The 26,952-nt window shown below is 38.8% G+C and overlaps 1 protein-coding gene and 1 long non-coding RNA gene across 2 annotated transcripts in view; one reads left to right on the top strand and one right to left on the bottom strand.

Moving 5' to 3' along the window:
• LOC143715379 (uncharacterized) overlaps nucleotides 1–26,952 on the bottom strand; it is a 582,927-nt gene that overhangs the window by 398,270 nt on the left and 157,705 nt on the right. The gene's annotated exons all lie outside the window — the stretch shown is intronic.
• Nucleotides 1–26,952, top strand: part of rprd2b (regulation of nuclear pre-mRNA domain containing 2b) — a 39,915-nt gene that overhangs the window by 2,018 nt on the left and 10,945 nt on the right. The gene's annotated exons all lie outside the window — the stretch shown is intronic.

The raw sequence follows: 26,952 nt of genomic DNA, 5'->3' as shown, positions 1-26,952 counted from the left end.
CATCCTTGAATGAGCAGCATTTTGTATTTGCTGCATCACTGTTCTAGAATGCTGTTAATATGCTGTTACATTAGTGACATTTTTGGCAAAACTTCTTGGGCAAAAAAAGGTCCATTGTCAATAGTGATGCATGAAAGTCCACTCACACAGAAGTCACTTTCAAACCTTGCTTCTTCTTTTTTGGATCACATGCGAGTTTGCGAGACCAACTTGAACATGGGTGGAATCTGCATGGGGAACTTTGAGTAAAAGGACGCGGAGTCTTTTAAGTGAAATGCTACGTAAGGGCATGATTAAATTAGCCAGATGTACTGTATTAGTTCCACTGATGATAGTTATAGCTATAAGCGGAGCTGACTTCTGAATAAATATGTTGTTGAATTGTGACAAGTGAACATTATACACTTTGACAAGTGAACCTTTGACGCATGTAATCTTAAGTCAAAACCTCATAACTTTCATGAATATTAGGGATGCACAATATTATCGGAATGTCATTGGCATTACCAATAAAGGCTTAAAATGCTCCATTGGCATCGGCTCGATATGAAAAATTATGCTGATATGCCTTGCTGATAAGATGATGTGTCGATTATGCGCCTGCAAGGAGTGCTAGCAATAAGATCGCGTCAGCAGTGTGGTCATTCTTGAACTTGTGCATGTATGGTGATTCATTCACTATTTTGAATTTGCGTCTTTGCTTAAACTTGTGAATGCGAGTACTGGTTTGCTATACCCATCAACAGTCATATCAAACCCATAAACGTGTATTTGACATCTTGATGTTTTGTTTACATGTTAAAATACACATATTTGAACTACCTATCTTTTCATACAGTAACTCTACTTAGTCTTCAACCCCGCTCCTGGACACCCAATGTCCTGCAGAGTTTAGTTCCAAGTAACCTAATCAAACACACCTAAACCAGCTGATCAAGCTCCTCAGGATCTCGTGAAAGGAAAGGGCTCTGTCTGCCTCCCGTATTACTACAAACCAGGCACCTGCAAGTAGTGTTGTCACGATACTAGAATTTCTAACTTCGATACGATACCTTGAAAAATATCGATATTCGATACCATTTTCGATACCACAGAGAAAAAAACTGCCACAATATTAAGGGGGTCTTTTTTTTATTTAAAGCTAAATATTACAAGTCTAGAACATGACAATGAGGTATATTTTACATGAACAAAAATGTCCTGAGTTCTATCTGTTAATATTTTTCGATTGGACCAGAGCTAACATGATCCGTTGTGTTTTTATTACCTACTGTTATCAAAGATTAAAATATACTGTAACAAATGCATTGGTCATCGGTCATAAATGCTGGTTAATACATTAACTTAATTTGATGAACAGATTTAAACGCAAACGTGTGTGCATCACACGCGGAAACAATGCTCACTGGATCAGCATCTAGTCAAGTTACCTTTATTTATATATTGCTTTTAATAATACAGATTGTGTCGAAGCACTTAACTGTATCAAATTGGAGGATAGAGTGTCAGTAATGTATAATAATAAGGTTAAACATTCAATTTTCAGTTAAAGGCATTTCATTATTGAATTCAGAGATGCCATTGTCTAGCTCAGTTTAGTTTAATTAGTATATGTGTAATCAAATTGATGATAATCGCTAATGAAGGCAAATTGCAGAATTAAATAATAATTTTTGAATAAAGTTAAACAGACACAAGTTAATTTACATCTGACCACAGTTACAATATTTACTTGTCTACGATTCCTCAGTCAGATTATGTTAACTTTAAGAATTACAGTGAAAAAACGAAACACAGACTCATATCAACAACAATACTAGGCCATCTTGGTTAATGTTTCAGAAAAGTTAAAATGAGAAGAGTTACAGTGTTTTAGGATGTTTTAGCAGTGGTGCAGGTATGTCCAAAAAACAAACACCCCTGATGCTGAGCATATGCTGCTAAATGGTACCCCTGGAGCCAATTCCTTAAGTCTGTTTTCATCTATAAAATAATTTTACAAAATGAGTGATGAGAGGGATATTGATAGTCAAACAATCTTTTGGGTGCCCGCAGCCCGCTCGCAGTGTGAAGCGCGTGTCCGCGCTATTCTCCGACATGCCCGCTCGCGGTGTGTAGCGCGTGTCCTGTCCACGCCATTCTCCGACTCCGACATGCCCGCTCGCGGTGTTCTTTATCAATCAACCAAAGCCGGTCGCGGGGACGCCGCACTCGCCATCTTTCCATTCACTTTTGCTATTTAACCAGAGCGAATGAGACGAGTGCGTCACGTGTGGGGTTTGTCAACGCGCCTTTGGAGAGAAGTGAAAGTGACTGCTCGGCTAGTATTGGTGTATCGATACTTCTGGAAATTAGTATTGGTACCGTTCAGATATTTCAGTATCGATATTTATCGAAATATCGATATTTTTGACAACACTACCTGCAAGTTATGCCTAGTACAAGTTATGCCTCCCCGTGAAAAAAAACAAGCGTTATTATCAATAACTAAAACAATATTTTGAAGTTAATTTTGTTATATGTATGAAAGGTTTGTAATAAGGCTAACTTTCAATGCTTTCAAATCTTGTGAAGTAGGAAAAAACAGCTATTGGTGTAAGACTACATAACATATATGATAGGGTGGGCGATATGGACCAAAAGTCATATCCCGATATATTTTGGCTGAATATCGATATACGATATATATCCCGATATTTTTTTCGCAAAGTGAGAGCAAATGTTCAGTCAAAGTCAAAGCCAAATATAGTCTTCACTGTATAAATTATACATTGATTCGTATTAAAGCTACTAATAAAGTTCTCAGTCAAGAGCAGTGAGTGATTTCCTCTGTGTTTTTGTTGTTTTATTAACATTAAATAGATGGTTCTCCCAAAAATTTTAATTGTCATCATTTACTCTCTCAAGTTGTTTTAAACCTGAATAAGTTTCTTTGTTCTGTTGAAGTTAATTGGAAGAATGTGGGTAACCAAACAGTTGATGTACCCCAGTGATTTCCATAGTATATTTTCCCTATGGAAGTCAATGGGGACCCACATTCTTCAAAATATCTTATTTTGTGTTCAGCACAAGAAATAAATTAATACAGGTTTGGAACAACATTACAGTGAATAAATAATGTCAGCATTTTTATTTTTGGGCGAACTATCCCTTTAAGGACAAGCAGCTGCATGTTTACTACTAGGGCTACTGTCTCTTTAAGACCTGTACGCGTCTATACACGCATTTGGCAAGCAGATTTCTCTAAATTTTCTCGGTTTGCTTTCAGTTTAGACATAACCAACTTTCCTTATGTAAACTTGTGTGTATTTGAGAGTATTAGCAAAATAAGACTCGAAAGATAACTTGGTCCAGTAACCAGGCGCTGTTTGTTAGACAGGCTTTTAGTGCATGTGCGGGTGCATGTGGGTGTTCGCGCTCAGGAAAGCGCATGTTAGAACAGCGCATCAGCAGTGAATGACATGTTTAACAAGCAAGGCTTTAAAGCAAATGCAAATAATGAACTTTTGTGAACTCACTGAGCTGATGTGTCCCGTTCCTCTGTGTTAATATTTGATGTGAGTATTTGTCGCGTTGTACACTAGTGCTGTTGAGACGGAGGCGCCAGAACTGCTACTGATAGAATGCACAATATACTATATATTTCTACAAAAGCAGTCAGCAGCTTGCTTGGAGCAAGGATCATAGCGCAAATTTGAACTATATCGATATATGCGATATGGTCTAATTCCATATCACATTTAAAAATATATCGATATATTTTTTTATATCGATATATCGCCCAGCCCTAATATGGGTTTGGACATTTTAGAGAAATTCTAAATGAATGCATTACAATTGAACTAAACCCATTATATTTTAGTCATCTAAATTGTTTTATTTTTAGTCTAGTTTTAGTTGACTAATACTAGTAAATACTAATACTCTCATTTAAACTAGTTTCTCCTCCATGTTGTGGAAAAAACTCTGCAGTGAAAGATGCAGATTCACAGGTGTGCCGATGTGCTCCTCCTCCTGAGAGCAACACGTTCCCCTTGTTGTGTTTTACTAACGTGATTGTAAAGTGTGATTTATACTTCTGCATCAAAACGACGGTTTCACACCATAGTTGAACAGAAAGAGGAGCACACACGTTGTTTATAAATAAATATATATATATATATATATATATATATATATTAGTGCTGTCAAACGATTAAAATATTTAATCGCGATTAATCGCATTAATGTCATAGTTAACTCGCGATTAATCGCACATTTTTATCTATTCTAAATTTCTCTTGATTTCTCTTTGTTCATTATTTTTTCTCATTTTAATGCTCTTATCAACATGAAAAAAGTGGATTGCTTTCTTTGTGCACATTTTTTTTTATTGAAAACAAATAGGCAATACTGTGTTCAATTTCACACTAACATTCTCACTTGGAGCAAATAATTTCTTTGTAACACAATGTAACACTGTCCATCAATAAAAGGGTGAAAGAAATTCTGACGAGGTACTGATATTGACGAGGGGGCGGAGAATTAGCATTAGGTGTGTGTGTGTGTGCTTGGCCATCATCAAGTGGTATTTCAGACTGGACGTGCTGCGATGATGATAGCTCAGTTCATAACGACAAAACACACAGATCACTTTGGTCTAGTCAATGGAACCATTTGGCAACTTTTTAAAAGTAAACTTTCCATTCAGAATCTTATTGGCATCCATTTCGGCTTCTCGCGCTCGTCATCCACTCAAAACGTAACTTTAACCTATTTGGCCGGCTCGCAAGCCCAAACAAGTGTGTGTGCGCGTGCCTGTTGTTTTGTTTCCGGTCTAGATCCACTTGCGCTTTGGTCGACGAAGCAACAAAACGTCCTCGCACGGCGCAAGCCCTTGAAATGAATGGGTTTCATAGCGCAGCGCCGCGCATGCCGCGTCCTGTTGCAAAAGCATGAAAAAAAACTACAAAGTTTGCTAGACCAAAAAGACCGTTAATCTCGCGATAAAAAAATTAATCGCGTTAAAATGGTTTTGCGTTAACGCCGTTAATAACGCGTTTAACTGACAGCCCTAATATATATATATATATATAAATAAATATATAAACAGTATGTTAAACTCTGTTACTTGAACATTTTTCACTGCGCTCCAAAATGTCTTTGTGTGCTCCTAGATTTTTTCATTTAGGAGCACATGTGCTCCTTTGGAAAAACCTTAGCGTAGAACCCTGGACAGGATGTCTTCTAATAGCACTTCGTCGAGTTTTCCTTCGAGTGAACAGGTTTGTTATTTCAAACAAACTGCAACTTGATACAACGAACAAACGAATGTTACAGTATGAATAATAACAGTGCAATGCAGCCTTTTAAACTTGCCGGGGCAGTGACAAGCGCCTCTCGCTGCTCTGCTCCTCCTTTTCTGCTGCGTTCAGTCACGTGACGCTGGCTCTGAACGCAAACGCGTTGTGTAAACGCGTTGGCCTAGTACTTTTTGACCCTCTCTACTATTATAGTTTTTCAAGATGGCGGAACGACATGGAAGCTTCCGTGGACCTACCCGTCACATGTATATAAAGATAATAAATAAATTCTTTGTTAATGAGGAAAAGTCAGATAATTGGCAGAGGTATTTGTACACCATTGAGGACATATTTATGATTAAAAATATTGATTTTAGATGATAAAATACCTAAAAAAACCACATTGTCCCTTTAAATAGTAAATAGTAAAATCTGTGCCGTTCAGCGTGACCACCGGCCCACTGTGGTGTTGTGCCAAGCACATTTTTACTCATGTGAAGGATGATGTTTTACGTGGATCTTGGAACGCCAGTGAGGTTCAAAGCCTAGTTTACTAATAGTTTCGTAATCCATTCAAATCCATCAGGAATATGGAAACATTTGGATTTGTGCCGAATGAGAGAGGAAGGCTACGTGAGCCCAATTCAAGTTTCGCTTTAAAGGTCAAGGCTAATGCAAAATTCACATTTATATTGTGTTTGAACATAAATGTGTGTTGGCAGTGTGTGTGTGTGTACACAACCACCAATGATAAAAATCTACCAAGGGTTTTTTTTTTTTTTTTTTAAATCCCCATAAATCATAAGCACTGTCTCAGAACAGCCTGTTCTCAGATCCGCGGCAATGTGTCGTACTTTTGCACAAGCCCCTCCCACGACAGTTGATGGACACAGCAGTTATAGACCCGCCCTGAGTGAGCTAAACACAATCTGCCATTGTTTCGACGCCAATTGAATGATGAACATGATCAAAGCAGTCTTCATTTACTCCTGTTGTTCTCTCTGGGTCAGCGACAGCGCAAACAGATTTGAAGGTGCCGGAGTGAAATTTTTGTCATATAGGAATAAGATCGCGTGGGTGTTTGAATCAAGATCTTTTAAAGATTAATCGTTGCAGCTCTACTGTCTTTTTTCTTTTCAGTGCATTCATTACTATTTTAATATTCATGAGGCGAGACGTCGCTATTAAAGGATAAGCTCCCAGCACTTCGCCCACACATCGCACCGGAACAGGTTTTCGGAACCGAAACCTAGGAATTTCGCACTGTTCCAGTTTTTTTTCAAAACACTAACGGTTCTGGATAAGGAACGATTCTCGGTTCCAAACCCTATTAATTGTTTTTTAAAAGTTTTTTACTGTCGGTTAACCAGTTGATTATGAGCATCCCTAATTTTAATAGTCAATCCAGTGATTTAATCTCCCACATTATTGTGTTTTAAGTCTTTTAACTTCACTTAATTTCATGTTGACATCCAAGATGGCGCCGCGGACGGCTGCCTCGGTGTGGAGCTCTCCAGCTATTGTGTTGTTTTTGTTCGTTTGTTCTGCGTTTAGTCATTCTTTTCCTATCAGTTTCACCAAAGACGAACTACTGGACATTAGGAAACACACACCAGAAACCTTTTCTACAGTTTTTGATTATTCGGACGTTTTGCTGGACATTCTCGTCGGAGGTGCAGCGTTGTTGTTCAAACGCGCGTTCAGACGCAAACGCGGGAAGCGAGCCGGCGCGCTGGTTAAACTCCGCGAGCGTGGCCTGCGCACTGCACTCCCCAGCATTCATCTCGCGAATCTCCGATCCCTTCCTAACAAAACGGATGAACTTCTTCTCCTCACCCACACTAACAAGGATTTTTTAAACTCTGCTGCTTTGTGCTTCACTGAAACCTGGCTGAGTGAAGCCATACCGGACAACGCAATACATCTGCCGGGCTTCCAGCTGTTCCGAGCGGATCGCATCGCGGAGCTAACGGGGAAAACGAGAGGTGGTGGATTGTGTTTCTACATTAACGAAAGTTGGTGTTCAGATGTAACAACACTGAAGAAGATGTGCTCTCCTAATTTAGAGGCACATTTCATAAACTGTAAACCCTTCTACTCGCCTCGGGAATTTTCCTCTTTCATTCTCGTGAATGTTTACATCCCTCCAGACGCGTGCGTGAGCGCGGTGCTACAACAGCTGGCTTAACAAGTATCTGAAACGGAACAAAGGTACCCAGACTCTCTTTTAATCATTCTTGGGGATTTTAACAAAGCAAATCTTTCCCGTGAACTACCAAAATACAGACAGCACGTTACATGTCCCACCAGAGACAGTAATATACTGGACCACTGTTACACCACAATAAGAAATGCATATCACTCCGACCCACGGGCAGCTTTGGGGCTCTCTGATCACTGTTTGGTTCATCTCATACCGACCTACAGGCAGAAACTGAAATCAGCTAAACCTGGAATACGGACTGTAAAAAGATGGACTAACGAAGCAGAGCAGAATCTACAGGCCTGCTTTGATTGCACTGATTGGACTGTTTTTGAAGCTGCTACCAATGATCTGGATGAGCTCACAGATACTGTAACATCATATATAAGTTTCTGTGAGGATACATGCATTCCTACCAGGACATTCTTATCATTCACTAATGATAAACCATGGTTTACTGGGAAACTCAAACACCTTCGTCATGCCAAAGAGGATGCTTACAGAAGTGGGGATAAAATCTTGTATAACCAGGCCAGAAACAGATTGACAAAGGAGATCAGAGTTGCTAAAAGGAACTACTCTGATAAACTGAAAAACCAGTTTTCATCCAACGACCCATCATCAGTCTGGAATGGCCTGAGGAACGTCACCATCCCCTCGATCTGTGGACAATCAACACCTGGCTGACGATTTAAATTCATTTTACTGTCGGTTTGAAAAGCCCTCATTCACACCACACACCCGGTCTGATCTGCACTTCACACATTCAGCATCACCTCCTGTACTCCAATTATCACTCCCCCCTCCTGCCATCCAACCTGAGCTTAAGGTCTGTGTGGAGGATGTGAGCCGAGTCTTCAAAAAACAGAAGACTAGGAAAGCCTCAGGCCCAGACGGCATCTCATCTGCTTGTTTAAAAGCCTGCGCTGACCAACTGGCCCCGGTCTTCACGCAGATCTTCAACAGATCATTGGAGCAGTGTGAAGTTCCCTGCTGCTTCAAACGCTCCACTATCATTCCTGTCCCCAAAAAACCCAAAATCACTGGACTTAATGACTACAGACCTGTCGCTCTCACGTCTGTGGTCATGAAGTCGTTTGAAAGACTGGTGCTGGCCCACCTGAAGGACATCACTGGACCCCTGCTGGATCCCTTTCAGTTTGCTTACAGAGCAAACAGGTCTGTGGATGATGCAGTCAACATGGGACTGCATTATATCCTGCAACATCTCGACAGACCTGGGACTTATGCAAGGATCCTCTTTGTGGACTTCAGTTCGGCCTTCAATACCATCATGCCTGGTCTTCTCACAGCCAAACTGACCCAGCTCTCCATACCATCCTCGATCTGTCAGTGGATCACCAGCTTCCTGACGGACCGGCAGCAGCGAGTGAGACTGGGGAAACACACATCCAAGACACTCACAATCAGCACTGGTGCTCCCCAAGGGTGCGTTCTCTCCCCACTGCTCTTCTCCCTGTACACTAATGACTGCACTTCTAAAGACCCCACTGTCAAGCTCCTGAAATTTGCAGACGACACCACTGTCATCGGTCTCATCCGAAACGGTGACGAGTCTGGTAACAGACTGGAGGTTGAACAGCTGGCTGCCTGGTGCAGTTATAACAACCTTGAGCTGAACACGCTCAAAACAGTGGAGATGATCGTGGACTTCAGGAGGAACAGCTCAGCACTCCCCTCACTAACCATCATGAACAGCACTGTGGAAGCAGTGGAGTCATTCAGGTTCCTGGGCACTATCATCTCTCAGGACCTGAAGTGGGACAATCACATTGACTCCACTGTTAAAAAGGCCCAGCAGAGACTGTACTTCCTTCGCCAGCTGAGGAAGTTCAACCTGCCCCAAGATCTGCTGATTCAGTTCTACTCAGCCGTCATTGAGTCTGTCTTGTGCGCTTCCATCACTGTCTGGTTTGGTTCAGCTACCAAATCAGACATCAGCAGACTACAACGGACAGTCCGGACTGCGGAGAGGATTATTGGTGCCCCCCTGCCAAACCTCCAGGACCTGTACTCTTCCAGAGTGAGGAAGAGAGCAGGTAAAATCATCACAGACTCCACTCACCCTGGACACCACCTGTTTGAACTGTTACCGTCAAGACGGAGACTCAGATCACTGGCCACAAGAACATCTCGGCACAGGAACAGTTTCTTCCCACAGGCCATTTCCCTCCTGAACAGTTAACACTCCTCCCAAGGCATATGCCTGTAAGTGCAATACTCCCACTGTTTAGTGCAATATCCCACAACTCAGGTGATACTTATATGTAGATTTATTTATTTATAATATTCAAGACACTGTAAATAGGTTCATAATCTGTAAATCTGAAAATGTCTATTCTGACTAAACCCAACTGTGATAGTTTTATTCTCATATATTTTTATTTTTATTTTTTATTCTTATAATTTGTAGTATTATGTTTCATGTTGTATTTGTATATGTCCACTGGAAGCCTCAGTACCAAAACAAATTCCTTGTGTGTGCAAGCACACTTGGCAATAAAGCTCTTTCTGATTCTGATTCTGATTCTGATGTAATTTTTTTTCTGCCAATATTGACATGCTTTATTGCACTGAATTAATCGGCTTAACATGTAATTAATTCAACTACATTTGTAATACAAATTTAATTGATGGTAGTAGTAAAAACATATTTAAAGGCCCATTCACAACTATCGATAGCCTAACTATGTTAGCATACACATCAATGCACAATATTGTTATTTTTAACAATAGAGCTGTTAAATTAAGAGAGCTGCAGATTTGTCGTCTGCTGCGTTAAATGCTTGAACTATCAGCAGGACTGATTTTGATTGGCTTCTGTTTTAGCGTTCTTCAACAACAAATAATAATTTTGAAATTGATTACAGCAATATTGTTCACTCTGTGACATTATCTTTATAGTTATAGTGTGGACTTTGCTATTCTTTTGAATTAAGAACATTTTTTAAAACTATTTCTTTATCATTATCATAGGAATCGTCCTTGGTGTTCTTGATAGTTACATTAAATTAGACTATACCTTTCAGTGCATTTGTGATGTGGCACATATGTCAATTTGAGAGTAATGCATTGTGGGATACCGTATTCATGCAGTGTTACCCTGGTTTTATGTTTGTCCTCGATTCTGTTTTTGTTGAAACGGTTATTCTTCTGTCCAAAATTAACAGTCATATCTGTTTATTAGAGTGAAATTCACTTGTCATTGAAGTGTGTTGATATTTGCAGAAAAGATGCGCGTCAGTATCGAGTTCTCTTTTGGGCTTGAACAAACACACACAAATTATGCCAAAATGTCCGTTTTGTCGAGTGTCCTCATAAGAGCAGTATTAAATCATTTAAATAAAGTCTTAAATTAACGTAGAGATTTGTGTGAAAATGTCTGTCAGCAGCGGCTGGTCTTAAAGTGTCACTAATGTTAATCAAAGAACAAAGGTAAGAGAGTAAATAACTCACTCAGACACGGAGCCAGGATGATTATTATACCGGTAGCCTAATAATCATGAATGCACTCCGCTATCTTTTAACATCTCTGGCGAGCGGCTTCTTCACGCAAAAGAAAAACTCTTCATGAAGTGCAGTGAAAATCAGCGATCTATGGCGTTTCCTGATGGATCATGTTTGTTCGTTAACTTCTTTTTATACATGCAACTCACGTAGCCTACAAGGACACTGACAATGCGCTGACAGACAGGACTGAGCAGGTCATATTTAATATGAAACAAAGTCTTAACCTTCAAATTTGGTCAGTCAAAGAAAATGAAATAATAAATAGGCCTACCGTTTTGTGGCTCTAATGTGTTGACGTGAGAGATTGCCTCAGTTAAAGCCAAGTTCAAATCCACCGACGTTAATCTACTAACTCTCCTGACTGCTTTGTCGGACAAAATATGGTGGATTTTGATTTGTCAGATCGCATCAAACTCCATGCGAAGGATGAATTGTCGCTAATTTAAAAGTGAAGTGCACACTGCTGCTCCAGCTTTTTATAAGCGATGTAAAAAAAAATAGTTTCGTTTTCAAATTAGCGCCAATTCAGCGCACAATAACAAAAGATTGCTGCTCCGCACGACCACCAATTATGCAAGCCTGTGCAAACGCGCGGATTTTACGTTTGCCTTTAAATTAGTGATTTAAAAGCCCCCGCCGGTGATACCGGTATTACCGGTGTTGTCACACGTCGATTAACCCGTGGGAAAATATCCTCACCGTCACATCCCTACTGGGCAGGTGGTATAGTTTGACAGTGTTGTATAGAGCCTATCTCTCTTCTGTAGATTTTCAGGCAGAAACTCTCCATAACTTTCGGACATAGACTAGGTCCATTTAGGATAATGTGCCTAAAGTCCAAAGCATACCTTACTTTTTAGTCCGTGTACTCATTTTTCATGCTGCTTTGTACACTGCAAAGTTTCTGGATTGACAACAGTATTTCAATGCGCGATTGAATCGGAAACTGTGATGATTGAGAGTGATAACCAAAAGATGAGACAAAACGGGATAACTTTTTTCAGAATACTTTATTCAACCTTTTTTGTTCTGGTACAGAGAACAGCGAAACGTTACTGGTATTGGTGTCAGCTACAAAAATGTTGGTACCAACAACCCTAGTTGGAACTAAACTCTGTCCCTCGAGGTCCACTTTCCTGAAGAGTTGAGAACCCCTGCTGTACACGCAGATCGCACATACGCATTTAATTTGCTGCACTAACTAGTTTGCCACAACGGTGCCCGAGGGCCTTTGATTCACAAGGTAGTTGAAGAAAATTGAATGAATGGAAAAAACAGAAACGTGTACAACAACAATGGATGGCTACATGGGTGATCGATCGTGTAAGGAGGTTAGACAGCACTTGCATTTGTAAAATTTTTGCCTTAAATATTATACAGATGTGTTTATGGGGTTTACGCCTAACTCATGGATGACATTGCCCAGGCACTGGTTGTGCAAGTTGTCGTAATGCACATCCTTCAACCGCCTGCGTACTTGTATGTCAAATTGAGTATACTTTGAAAGACTACGCGTACAACGAGTTAGTCTTGATTATTTGGATACATGTGAATACATTTGGAAAAATGTGGCTTCAAACATTCATTTTGGTGTTGATAGTGATGCACCGAAATGAAAATTCTGGGCCGAAACCGAAAATTTAGGATGCACTTGGCCGAAAACCGAAACTGAAGCCGAAAATGGCTTCTTTTAAAAACTTATACTAACATATATATATATATATATATATATATATATATATATATATATATATATATATATATATATATATATATATATACACACACAGTACAAAACCTAAAATATTTTTAACAATAACTAGAAGAATAATATTATTTGGTATTATTATTTAAAGTTTTGTTCCATCAAATAAAATAGTTTTTTAACAGTTGTGCAAAAAGATCCACAATTATCTGAATAACTGCACACAAATTCACAGAATGGCAGTGGGCCTCTATTCTGCTGCTGCATGTAAACAATTACAATTTACTTACATTTTAAATTGCTGTGCAAAACAACAGTGCAAAAACAGCACTAGAACTTAATCCAAACTCAAACTGTAAACAACATGTTAGCCTATGTAGCCTTAGGAAACACAGTTGTGCAGTGTTATGCAAATTTTAATGTAACTGCTATACACAGAAAATTGGACTGGGGGTCTTACATGCGCTAAGGTCTCACTCTTTCTCCCTGTCTGGCGTGCGCATGCTACACGGTTTGGAGCACGAGCTCTTGCTCGCTCGCTCTTCCGGGAGGTTTGAACTAATTTGCGGGCATCATTTGCGGGAGCCGCTATCAATATGCGGGAGACATCCCTATCTTTGATAGGCAGACGCGTGATAAAAGCCTGACCGTGAGTGAAACCTAAGCGCTTGCGCACGGATGGGAGGGGCGGGTGTCATTCATTTTCGGTTTACGTTTTCGGCTGTTTTTTTTTATTTCGGCCCGAGACCGAAAATGCCATTTTCAGCCGAACATTTTCGGCGGCCGAAATTTCGGTGCACCCCTAGGTGTTGATGTTGTTAATAAGCACCATTATGTTGTGTAATGATTCAGATGGATCACATGACGTTGTCATTAGAAATCCAAACCATTGGATTGGTTTGATAGCATTGCTGAGTAGGGATGGTGTCTACAAGTGCTCAGACGTGACACGATGATCAATCTTTTTTGGGAGTATATTGATGGTCAAAATCGAATTTTGCATTTGACGTAATGTGGCCAGTACCTCACCTACTATATACGAGTTTATATTTTGTGCTGTTCTTTAGGGTAGGCTATGTGATTTAATGGCGGTTAAAATAACCAGAATAATAATGACATAAAACGGGAGTGAAAAGGTTTACTTGTGACGTGAACATTTAAATGCGATTAAGTTCTTACTCTGATTATTGGAAATAATCACACTATTGGTGCAGATGTAAACGTAGTCAAGGTTGGAATATAGGGATACACCAATAGCACTTTTTAGAGAGACCAAAATAATGTGAATCATATTAGTTGGCTTAATTTAACAAATATTTCCTTCACTTATTTTCATGCTTAATTAAGCCTGCTTAAATTGTACTCCCTAAGTTTCCTGAGAATCATATTTTATCTTTCATTTACTAGAACGAGAGTTTCCGCTAGAAAAAAATGGTGCCGGTCAAAGTGACCAGCAGAGGTTTCGTTTTATGGACATTTTGATGATATACCGTTCAAATATTGCCTCTTAATTAGTCAAGTTGAGGAAAACTGGAGCCAGGCTATGTAACTTAAAAAATGACATAATCAGGTCGTATAGAATGCAACATGTTTGCAGTGGCGGCTGGTGATAATTATTTTTGGGGGGCGGGGCGAAAATAAATTTCAGATAGCTGTTCGAGGTCTCTTACCCCCGTTATTGTCCACAAAACTTCAGTGCCGACACGTTTCTTATGACAAGCGCAGGTGAAGCTCCGGGTGAAGCTCATCATTTGTCACTGGGTGCTGCTGAATTTGTAAATCGGGTTGGTCCGGTCCGAGATCCTTTATCCTTTTTTTTTTTTTTTTTTTTTCAGCGAACGCCTTGTGAAAGGTTTTTTTTGTAAATCAATGACAGAATTTGGTTTAACTGCTGCCATTATCTCTACGAAAGTGATCAGCCTAGCAAGGTTTTGCTTTTGTCGAAGTCGCCTGCGCACTCGCAGTAGTGGCCCAAGAGCGTAAAGTTGAATGACAGGTGACGAGAACCAATCAGATTGGATAAAATAACATGTATCAAATTCTGATTTGCCAGGGACGGCAGCGCCCTCTAACCTAACTTTCAAATAGACGGAAAAAAACATGAATGTCCGGTTGTGGTGGGGCTGTCTGGCTCTGGACATCCGAGGCTTCAGGCGTTCCTGATTCACCATCATCCGTCGCGTCTGGCCTCTGAAAAAAGCTTTTAAGGCTAGTCTGCCTGGGCCTGGCCATATTTGAACCGTCTCACTCAATCGTTCGTTGTTTAGGTCTATATTACAGCCGTTTTAGGCGTGCCCTTTATTTGAAATGCAGCATGCGATGTAGGGATGTCCCGATACCATTTTTTTCTGAACCGATACCAAAAATTCTGAGTATCGCCCGATACCGATACGATACCAGCGCAGTTTTGTTTTTTTAAATCAAGTAGAATTTCTATAACTCTGTGTGTTGAACTGATAATCAGTTTGTGTGTTAAACGCAATCTACTTTATACAGACAACTTCATTATAAAGAAAACAACAAATCAAAAAAAAACCTATGACAAAAATTCTATTATAAACTAGATTAGTGGATAGCTCAGCAGTAAAATTCAGTCTAGAAAAATCACAAGTGCACGATAATTGTTTAAAATCTGAACATTTAGTGAAAAAATGCATTATTTAGTGGGGAACAAATAAGAGACAATAAGTGTAGCACTAAATCTGGTAAAACGTTACACATTGGTCTTTGTATTGTTGTAAAATACATTCATGAAAAACAACATAACAAAAATCAAAAATATCAATTATTTTATATATAGCCTACCATAAACTTAAGACATGTTTTAAATGTATTGCACAGCTGTTTAATAAGGCAGCAACATATGATAGATAGGACAGAACAAAAAAGGCTATTAATAATCTTCCATTGCACAAAAGTATTATGATATGATTATGAGAGGCTGCAATACAGTGCGGCACAAAGCGCTTATGCCCATCCAGAGCGCAGAATGATGCGCTTGAAGCAACAAAGAGTCACAGTGCGGAGCGCGTCGAGTCCGCATTGAAAAGTTCAAAGCACAAAGGAAAGACATGATGCATAGTGTATTATACAGTATCTATCTATGCAATAGTTTATTGAGCCTTTTCTTTTAACAGTTTTAAATTTCAGTTACTTTGCGCGTGAAGAAGAATTATAGTGCTCTCCAGTGTTATGATCTACAGTAACAGACACACGGTAGAAACGAACATGATTAAGGTACAGCAATACAGTCCAGCAAGATAGTCATTTTATGTGAAACCATAGGGCTTTATCTACAGATCAATTATAATAATAATATTAACATTGAATCATCTTGGAGAGTGTTTCATCATTGACTGTCGTAACCGAACGCAATGCGCTGTTTGAACGCTGAATGGAGAATGACTGACAGCTGCAGGGGAGGGAAAAGTTTACGTGAACTTGAATTTAATGACTTAAATATTAATTTCTATCTTACATTATACTATTGTTTGGCTTCAGAACACTTATAATATAGTTCACGAAAACCGTATGGTGCTTTATGCTTTTGTGGGGCTTAAAGGAGAACTCCGGGCAATTTTTAAGTTAATCTTGATCGTTAGACCTTTGTGAGTACTGACTATAGAAAAAAAACGAACCGGATTGGTGTTTGCTACGCGGAGCTGCGACCGCGAATGCCCAGAGCTCCCACCCAGCTAAAACGGCAGATATGGGGGCATCGACATAAAGAGCGTTTTTGAACCTCTTAACAGACACAAAATGCAATTAAAATGTCTGTCCAACATGAACAGGGACCCTACATGTGAACAATATGCGTTTAGCAACTTAGCCATTGTTTCAACTCACCTAAATAGTCTTTTAGACGGCAAGCTGTAGTCTCGCGCTGCAGTCCCGCGCTGTAGCCGGAAAAGGTAAACAATGTCCAGGTGGGAGGAGCGTTGATCATGTGCGACGAGTTATGATCAGAGTTGCTTACAAGTGAAGAAGAAATGGTTCGTGTTTGTGCCTTTCCGAATTGTGACAACAGAATGCGAAAATATAAGAGCTTAAATTTTCATCGTCTTCCTTTCCATGACCTCGAGATTCTGCAGTTTGTGGCTAGTTGTATTTCAACTTGATGTGCAAACTCCCGTAGAAGTACTACGCGCTAAAGATTACCGCATTTGCAGTGAACACTTTGACAAGGATGACTACACACACTCAACACAGCGGGGCCGTTTGAAGAAAAATGCCATTCCATGTACGAAGACTCGTCGCACATGATCAACGCTCCTCCCACCTGGACATTGTTTACCTTTTCCGGCTACAGCACGGGACTGCAGCGCGAGACTACAGCTTGCCGTCTAAAAGACTATTTAGGTGAGTTGAAACAATGGCTAAGTTGCTAAACGCATATTGTTCACATGTAGGGTCCCTGTTCATGTTGGACAGACATTTTAATTGCATTTTGTGTCTGTTAAGAGGCTCAAAAACGCTCTTTATGTCGATGCCCCCATATCTGTCGTTTTAGCTGGGTGGGAGCTCTGGGCATTCGCGGTCGCACCTCCGCGTAGCAAGCACCAATCCGGTTCGTTTTTTTTCTATAGTCAGTACTCACAAAGGTCTAACGATCAAGATTAACTTAAAAATTGCCCGGAGTTCTCCTTTAACAATAACACAGAATAGTAAACGCACAATATCAGATTTGGAGCGGCCTCGTCTGACCGATACCCTATCCGGCAAAAATGGCAGTATCGGAACCGATACTGAGTATCGCATCGGGGCATCCCTAATGCGATGTTGTTTAATAACTTTCAAACAGTAGAGCCTGTTCCTTTATAACATAGGAAATGGTCGGTGTATTTTTGCTTTATACATTTTAGGCTTATTCTCAAATTCAGATTGTGTTAGGGGGGCGGGATTATTAGGCAATTTTAATCTGACAGTTTGACCGGAGAGATTTAATTCTGTCGGACATTTCATTTTTTTCCCGGCCAATGTCCGGTAATTACCGGACAACGGAAACCCTGACTAGAACACTGCATATTTAGAGCTGCTCCAGCTGGGTTCAGTGCTAAGGATTGTGTCAGTGGTTCAAATAGTTACCAGTGAAATATCACAATTCTCAATTCCAATTTTGATGCTATAAAAACTACTAGCCTAATTAATGTAAATTTAAAACATTATTAAAGACCAGTAAGCAGTCAGTAATAAAATAAAGTGTTTTGGGTTTTTTCAGGTAGGTCTAACTGTAGTTTTCAGGTACAGAATTTGAATATATCATATGTGAAATAACACTGCATGTTCATTACAATATAAATTAAATATAGATGGATCTTTATAAAGTTACAAAAGTTATTCAGTTAAGATTTCGATGTCCTTTGTTTTATTAACATTAAAACACAGCAGCAGGTTTATTATGCTGCTGGCCCTTTAAGACCGAATGCAGGGATCCCATATGAATATACGGTCTATATTCACTTGAAATATACCCGACTATGTTTACTGAGAGACTAGCCAAGACGGTCGTTTTTACTTAATTATGTGTGAATTAGTCCGTCCAAAGTGCAAGACGTGAAAGAGAATTCAATACAGTATCTGTTAGTTGTCTATGACAACACTTGAGACACCCATTTCAGGGCGTGTGCTCCGGATGTTTGCATTCTTGACCTGCAAACGTCCGGTAATAATGCAAGGAACCACTCATTATATAACATAACAATTCATGTTTTACTTGCATATACTATTTAGTTTTAATCCAAGTGACACATTTGCTTAGTGAACGATCAGCAACCAAGAGCATACAACAGATACAACAGAACTGCGCGTTTTTCTCTTTATCAGCTCACAGCACACCACAGCTATATGCGTTATTCTGTTTTGTTTAATATTCCACTAATATGATAATTCCATAAACCGCCTTTTTATCCCCATTATACTCTCTGTTTCTTTGTCTGGACACAATCAATGTACACACACGCGCTGTGTGGTATTGGTTGTTGGTATCGGAGCAATATTATGAGTACGAGTACATTTGTATCAATGCATCCCTATTGGAATACTTTGTGTTTAGTTGCCTGGGTTGTAGCAGATCAGTTTACTGGTGTTCATTCATGCAAACTTTCTCCTCCCTTTGAGTGAAGTCAAAAATGATGGCCCAGAACTATAGTGATACCACAACCAGGGAGCACAAGCTCCACAGACAGTGAGCCTATTTCACGTAAGGACATTTTGGGAATCAGATTACTCACAGCATGAGTTATAAAATAGAAATCTTTGACTAAAAGCTTCATTAGTGTCAGATGACTTCACCCTTTACAACTAACTGTTTGTCCTTTATCATAAAGTGTAAGACTTTTCTAATGAGAGTGATAGACTCAGCTTTCCACACCTAACAAATATCATGGGCTTCTGCAGTGCCGGAGCTAGAACACTGACTCTTTGTAAAGTTTAACTGCATTTTGTTTCTTCCCTTAATGGTTGATAAAAAAAAATGCTACTTTGAGTATTAAGGCCCCGATATCCTCACAGCAAAGTTATTTTTCGTTCTTTGATTGGGGGTAAAAAGAAGGAAAAACTCAGTCACGCCGTATTTTATGTATAGGAGACAAAATCTGCTTACGGGTAATTAAATGTAACAAATCATGTATTTTATTGGAAAAAACAAACATTTTATCAAACTTTTGATAATTTTCCTAATCTTTTAGTAGTGTGGGTTTTCTATAGGGCTGGTCCGAATACCATTTTTTGAGTTTCGAAGCTTCGGTAGTAATGAACATCGAATATTCGAAGCTTCGGCGAGAGGGGGCTGAACATATTCTTTTCACTAATAAAGGCAGGAATCTCTGTGTTGGTCTGTCTTTTTGCATTTTGATTATTTCGAGAACCGTTCATCCAACCGACTTCACAAGGGAGTGCAGTGTTGCATTTGGTGCAATATAGATGGACACGCGAGACGCGACACATTCAGAATTAATAAACTTTTAGTCAGCTAAAGAACAGCGCGAGCGGGAAGCAGCGCACCTCACGCGGGCAGGGTTTATATGCTCCGAGAACGGACACTCCACTAGATATAAAACGCACACACACAGGTCTGTTAAATTAAGCAATACTTTTAAGGTAGTCTAATATTTTTCTGACTAACAAATTACTGACACAGTAAAGGGTAGATTTAAATAAAGAAAAACGAAATTTAAATAAAGAAAAAAATTAATTTAAATAAGGAAAAACGAAATTTAAATAAAGAAAAAAATAAATTTAAATAAAGAAAAAAATTAATTTAAATAAAGAAAAACGAAACTTAAATAAAGAAAAACGAAACTTAAATAAAGAAAAACAAAATTTAAATAAAGAAAAATGAAACTTAAATAAAGAAAAAACGAAATTTAAATAAAGAAAAATGAAACTTAAATAAAGAAAAAACAAAATTTAAATAAAGAAAAACGAAATTAAGTTAAATTAAAAAACGAGATTAATTTAGATTGATAATAACGGGTAAAAGGCTAATACATTTTGTTTCTATTATTCTATTTTCCACAATGTCAAAGCAACGCAGCTTAACCCAAAACACAAGCTCAGGCATGCACTTCGGTCCATACAAACTCCGCTGTTCTGCGCTCTAGCCAGAGAACACTCCCGTTGCAGTTAGGCGTCGGTTCTATTTCTAGCATGCACGCATTTTCCGCGTGGCTCGAGCCGCGCCTGAGACGCGTGTTTCACACAGGTAGTGTGCAAACTCCAACCTGTTAACATGGGAGCTGAAATAAAAACATACATGCCACACAGCTGAGACGCTCACGCCATGCAGCCAGTGTGTCGCCGGCCTTATTCAAGCGCGAGTGAGAACTGTTTCGCGGGGGATCCCAGGTGTGCAAAAAAATAAAAAAATAAACGAATATTCGAATGTCAAATTTTCAAATCGAATACCAACCCACCGAACGAATATTCGAATATTCTGTTCCAGCCCTAGTTTTCTATAGCTTGGATGCTATAGCTCAGCCCCGCCCACAACATTTGAGGTTGGGAAGTTTGGTCTGGACTTGATCCATTGTGGACCAACTATGCTCGAACCAATCAAATTGTCAGGGCGGGCTTTATACGATGATGGACCGATTATGAACAGTACCATAATCATCCACGTCACCAAAGAGCGCTTTGGTTGAATTTGTTTACAACTTTTTTTCTGTAGCACGTCTCTGCACTTAAACAAAACTCAGCGAATACTAGTCACGCAGGCAAGAGCAATATATCTTTACCTCTGTAATGCTTGTTCGCGTTCTAATACCGGTTGGAGTTGACGATTTGGGGCAGAACTTGGAGGGAGTAGGCTCCCGGTCTCTTTTCTCTAATGCCTCAGATGAACACCCTTCTTCAGCCTGGTCTCCTTCATCGTCTGTCCACGATTTTTTAACGTGCATGTTGAAACACGGGCATGTCGCGTTCCAACCGTTTTAACTTCTGACAAAACCGACAAATGCGATTTAAGATTTGTTTGCTGTATTGTCGAGTTCTAATCCTAAACGGAGAACTTGTTCATAAATGCATTCACATTTACTATTTCTCTCAAAAATTATGATCGTGTTGGTAAGTACTCCGTGTATCCTTAAATTCTTTTTACAACACCGGAAAAGATTGTTTGCACTCATCTTCTACTTCTTCCAGCGTGCCTGCTGTGTTTACTATGTTTCTTGTTGTATTTGTATATGTGCACTTGAAGCTTCAGTACTAAGAAAAACTCTCAAATGTGCAAACACACTTGGCAATAAAGCTCTTTCTCTGGCTACACAAGACATGAGGTCCAATTGGGCTGGTCCGGGGTAGCAGAGGGCGGGGCGTGTTCGGTACACCATGAGAGTATTGCGATTGCCATAATGGTCTGGTATTTGGCACTATCCATGATTACTTCTATCTTCACTACTGTCCTTTAGCCCAGAGACATGAAGAATACAGGATATGTTTGTCACATGCAGCAAGTAACCAGTACTTGCCAGATATTTCGGCAGCTCCTTTAATGCTGCTGTAAGTCTCTTGGCATCCTCTCTGAAATATTTTTTTAAATGTTTTTTGTTAAGTCTTGACAGTTGCCTTGTTCTGTGTGTTGTCATTGTGATGCCTCATTGTCTCGTTGTTGGCCTTTATGGTTTTTAGGGGTGTTCTTCCCGTGGTTTTGACGTCTCTGTTCGGTTTCGGTTTGGTGGGGTTTAGAAAGCTAAAATTGCTTTTTTGTTGTTGTTTTTTTAACATTGGTTTAATGAAAAAAGAGCCTAGACTTTTAGCCTAAATTCAGATGCTATTTATTTTTTAGATATAATAATCAACACCCAACACATTATATGAAAACATGTAAACTAAACATAAGGCAGTTTTTGCATTAACATGTGTTTTTACTCTAATTCGTTATTGAAATATAATAATTTACACAGTTGCTGTCATTTTCATGAAAGCTATTTTAAACATACATTAAATAATCAAGATATCATTAACAGGTTAAGCAAAAATATAATATATAGGCTAATATAGTGCATTTATTTAGTGCAAGAGTTCATTTGGATGACTTGCCTGCTGAGGTAAATATAATGCTATGTGACAAACTAAGCTGTTTTATTGAAGTGTTTCTGCTGCTGAAACACTGATTGACCTATTACACGAGTTATGATGTCATTCTGTAAGTGTACTGTATTTTTCAACATACTCATACTCAGGTGTCCATTCATGTTTATTCTATAACTGAGGAAGAGATGATCGCGTTTACCTGTCTGTCACGCCACATCAAAGAGCGTCAAAACTGCATTTATTGTTTGAATTTCGTGATTTCGAAGATTACTTGCTATTATATGGTGTTAATGGTGGTTGGGCTACAAAACTGAATTTGTTGTGTAGGCTACACAAGACATGAGGTCCAATTGGGCTGGGCCGGGGTAGCAGAGGGCGGGGCGTGTTCGGTACACCATGAGAGTATTGCGATACGTATCGTGGGTTCTGTATCGTGTTTTTTGTTTCGGTTTGAATATCGTTACACCCCTAATGGTTTTCAATGACAGATTTAGAATTTTACAAATGCTTTTGTACCCTTCTCCTGATTAGTACCTCTTCAAAATAAGATTACATGCATCCTTGATCACATCTTATAGCTGAAGCCATGGCCAACAAAGATCTTACAAAAAACATCCTATAGAAACAGCTGACTTTTCTATTCCTGGGTTAATCAACATCATTTAAATGGTGACTAGAGGAATATAATTACTTTTCAGTAGGGGTTTGAATGCGATTCGATATTTCCAAACAGATTACCGAGACTTGTTAAAAAAGGGTGTGCACATTTATGCAGCCAGGTAATTTGGGGTTTTTCTCTTTTTTTTCTTAACTCTGTTACAATAATTTTGTTGGTTTCAGCTTAGACATTATTTTCTTTATTTTTACATCTCAAAAAGTAACAGTGGTGTTTAGACATTTTATTTCCACTGTATTTATATTTTTGTTGTGAAAATTTTATTTTGTGTTGGATTCACTGTTTTATATCGTTTTAGCATTTAACAGGATGTGCGATGTCAAGTATAGGGATCGTAGTTGTTCCGTGATCCGAACTGGCCAACTGCCAGTATTATGCCTGCTATATTTAATTTATACAGTGAAGACAGTGTTATTTTACATTTGATTATTCAATGTCTGTACCTGAATACAGTTAAATTTACCTGAAAAACAAAGCACTTTTTTTTTTTAATTTGTATATTTTTTTCTGTTGTATTTATCTATGCTTGTAATTTGTTTGTTTTCTATGCGGATGCACTACCCTACAAAATCACCCCAGTTAAGGCTGTGCAATTTTATCGATTCTGCGATATAAATCGATATTTTTTCCCCCAAGCCGTGAGTATCGATAGCCTACATAAGTCCCGTTCAAATCCCCCGAGTTTACTCCCGTTCGCTTTAAAGGGTTAGTTCACCCAAAAATGAAAATTAAGTCATTAATTACTAACTCCCATGCTGTACCAACCCCGTAAGACCTTCGTTCATCTTCGGAACACAAATGAAGATATTTTTGATTAAATCTGAGAGGTGGATCACTGCTACATAGGCTGCCAGAGGGAATGAAACTTGACGGCCCAGAAAGTCATTAAAGAACATGTTTAAATATTCCATGTGCCTACAGTGGCTCAACTATAAGTTTATCAAGCGACGAGACTACTTTTTGTGCGAAAAAACCCCCATAAATAACGACTTTATTCGACTATTCTATTACTTCCTTGTGGGCCTTGAGACGAGAGTTGAAGAGATTTCCACGACGCATGCGCGAGAACTGAGATGAGGACGTTCTTCTACTACTACTACTTGTTCAGTTCTCGCGCATACGTCGTGGAAATCTCTTCAACTCTCGTCTCAAGGCCCACAAGGAAGTAATAGAATAGTCGAATAAAGTCGTTATTTATGGGGGGTTTTTCGCACAAAAAGTAGTCTCGTCGCTTGATAAACTTATAGTTGAGCCACTGGATTAGTTTGAAAATATCTTCATTTGTGTTCCGAAGATGAACGAAGGTCTTACGGGGTTGGTTACAGCATGGGGGTGAGTAATTAATGACTTAATTTTCATTTTTGGGTGAACTAACCCTTTAAAGGTCGGATGGTATGATCGAAAGGTATGATCGGTGATTGTTGTAAAATGCAGTCTCTACTGTTGCTAGATAGCGGACGCGTTTAATCATTAAAAGAGCTATTAAAAGCACAAAAATCTGCGCAAGAGCTGTTCACAAGGCGACGCGCGCTCCGAAATGGACTGCAAGGAGACAAGAAAAGCCCTACTTAACTTTGGGCTTCATGTGCGCATCTAAACTATCAAATATATACAAATATAAAAATGACCAGCTCTTCACTGAAACAGTTTATTCACTTAAACACAGTTTATATCTGAAATGGACGTAAATAATTGGGAAAAAATTATGGTACATCAGTCACCTATTAGATCTGCACTCGTCTTAAAGGGGCAGCAGTCTAATAAACCTGCTGACGATTTATCCATTAATGCTCATCAAACTGCAAAAGGCACTCACAGCTCTTGAATGAATAACTTAAACATGTCCAGTCAGAGACACATATTGTGTAATTGATGTTTTCAGTTAAATTAATTCAATCCAAGTAAATGGAACACTCACAAGATGTCACCAAGATCAATCTCTCCCCTTTAAATCTTTCAGAAAATGATGTAAGTGTATCGAATTATATTGAATCGTATCGTTGGCTGAATATCGTGATATATATATATATATATATATATATATATATATATATATATATATATATATCGTGAGCTGAATATTGTGTATCGTATCGTGAGATTAGTGTATCGCTACAGCCCTAACCCCAGTCATCCTAGAATGATTGATTATTTCCAAATAGAGCTATTTATTAGAAAATATTCAAGAAATTCTGAATAAAAATCATCTGGTGAAATTAAGAAAAACTAAATATTGCAATGTCAGTTTTTTTTTCCAATATTGTGCAGCCCTATTAACAATCATAACCCTGTTGCATAACCGTGAGCAAAGGCCTTCAACAAATACTTTAATGTATATCACAATGTTACTGAACTATTGTCCTGGTCTGGAAAACATATCTGGTCTGTTTCAAAATGAATGTTATGAATTATCAAAATAGTTGTGTTCATAAGGTGATCACACTGTGAACCCGAATAAGTTGGCTTAACTCAAAATTTAAGGCAATCAGTTGGCTCAATTTTAGTTAAGTTATTGAAAGTTTAAGCAAGCAGAACTGACAGATTTTTGTTTTGTACTCATACATTTTACTTGTTCCTAACTTGAAATGTTTGAGTTTTCATGAAACCTCAAAGTGAACATTTTTATTAGTATAAATTTAACTAACCATAACAAGCTAGTTCAATAAATGTTAACTTGCTCATTTGCTAATGTTAACAATAGCATGGTACTTGCTGTATGAGAACAGCAATATAAAGCTTTTAACATTTTTCTCAAACCAAGCCGCATGCACCACTTTTCACCATGATGGTAAACTCTCCTAACATTAACAGAAATTCTTCTAAATTAGCTTAACAAAACATTAGTCACTAATAGGGCTGTCACTTTACGTTCGAAAATCGATTGCACAATTGATCGGAGAAACCAACACAAGTTTCAAAAACGAAAATAGGGAATTGATTTCAACCAAATATGTACACTATTAATTTTAAACATTAAACAAATAAAAAAAGATAGATGTAACCACTCACAAACAAGCAGAAAAAGAAAATAAAGAATTTCGAAAGTGCAGTAGGCGTTGCGAAAGCTTAAAAGAAAATTCCCATCAATTTTACACACCTATAGTTTCATTCTGTTTCATTCGGCTGCTGCTGGTGTTTTGCCAAAATAATGGAGGACAACGGCGATCAACCTGTGCGGCATGAGAGACGAGTGATAACCACTAATGTCAAGTTGATGAGTTCGATATGGAAGCACTTCGGGTTCTAGACAGTTACGTTCAATAAAAATAAAAAAAATAAAAAAAACATGGCCTGTTTCATCATTACATCCTTACAACATCATTACATAAAATAATTTTGGAGATTTTTGAATAGCCTAAATCATAAATGCAGCCCTGTTGTAGATTGCGCCAGATGTTTGTTGTCCCCTGTCTGATTTGGAGAATGAAGCGGCCCTGCGTGTTTATCCTACACAAACTTCATGTTCAATGTAGGCTAGTCCTTCAGTGAATTTTAATTTTTTTTTTCAACTTATTTTCATGGTCTACAATCGCCTACGTAGGCGAAATTTGTTTGACATTCCTAACGGTAAACACAGCCATGTTGAAGCCTGCAGTAATGTTTTTCATTGATGTTATGGCAGTCCACTCTGCTTATTGTTTTTCAAGAATGTTGCACTCCTGTTTGTCATTGTCCACGAAACTTCACGCCAATAAATCATCAGAAATATTGCTGACTTGTGCGTCTCAAGCGCCCTCTTTACGCTCGTCCAAATAACTGTTAGTTGTCCGTGGATTGGCCTATATTTGGCGTTGAAAATGGGAACGTCTTTAGACATGGAAAATCGATTTTACAATCGATTAAATGAACACTTATGTCTCAAAAATTGAACAGGACTTTTTCACAAAAGTGACAGCCGTTGTCACTAATCTCTCACTTAACATTAATCTTGCACACACAAAAAAAATATTACACTTAATTTTAACATTTACTCTCCCTTTTGAGTGTCATCGGCAAAGCATGCTGCGAAATAGAAATCCCAGCC

This window comes from Siphateles boraxobius, unplaced genomic scaffold (assembly GCF_051911475.1).
Source record: "Siphateles boraxobius isolate OS27281-9 unplaced genomic scaffold, OSU_SipBor_1 12, whole genome shotgun sequence".
NCBI classification, from domain to species: Eukaryota; Metazoa; Chordata; class Actinopteri; order Cypriniformes; family Leuciscidae; genus Siphateles; species Siphateles boraxobius.
Note: the sequence above shows the minus strand (reverse complement) of the source record. Positions and strands in the feature narration are given on the sequence as shown.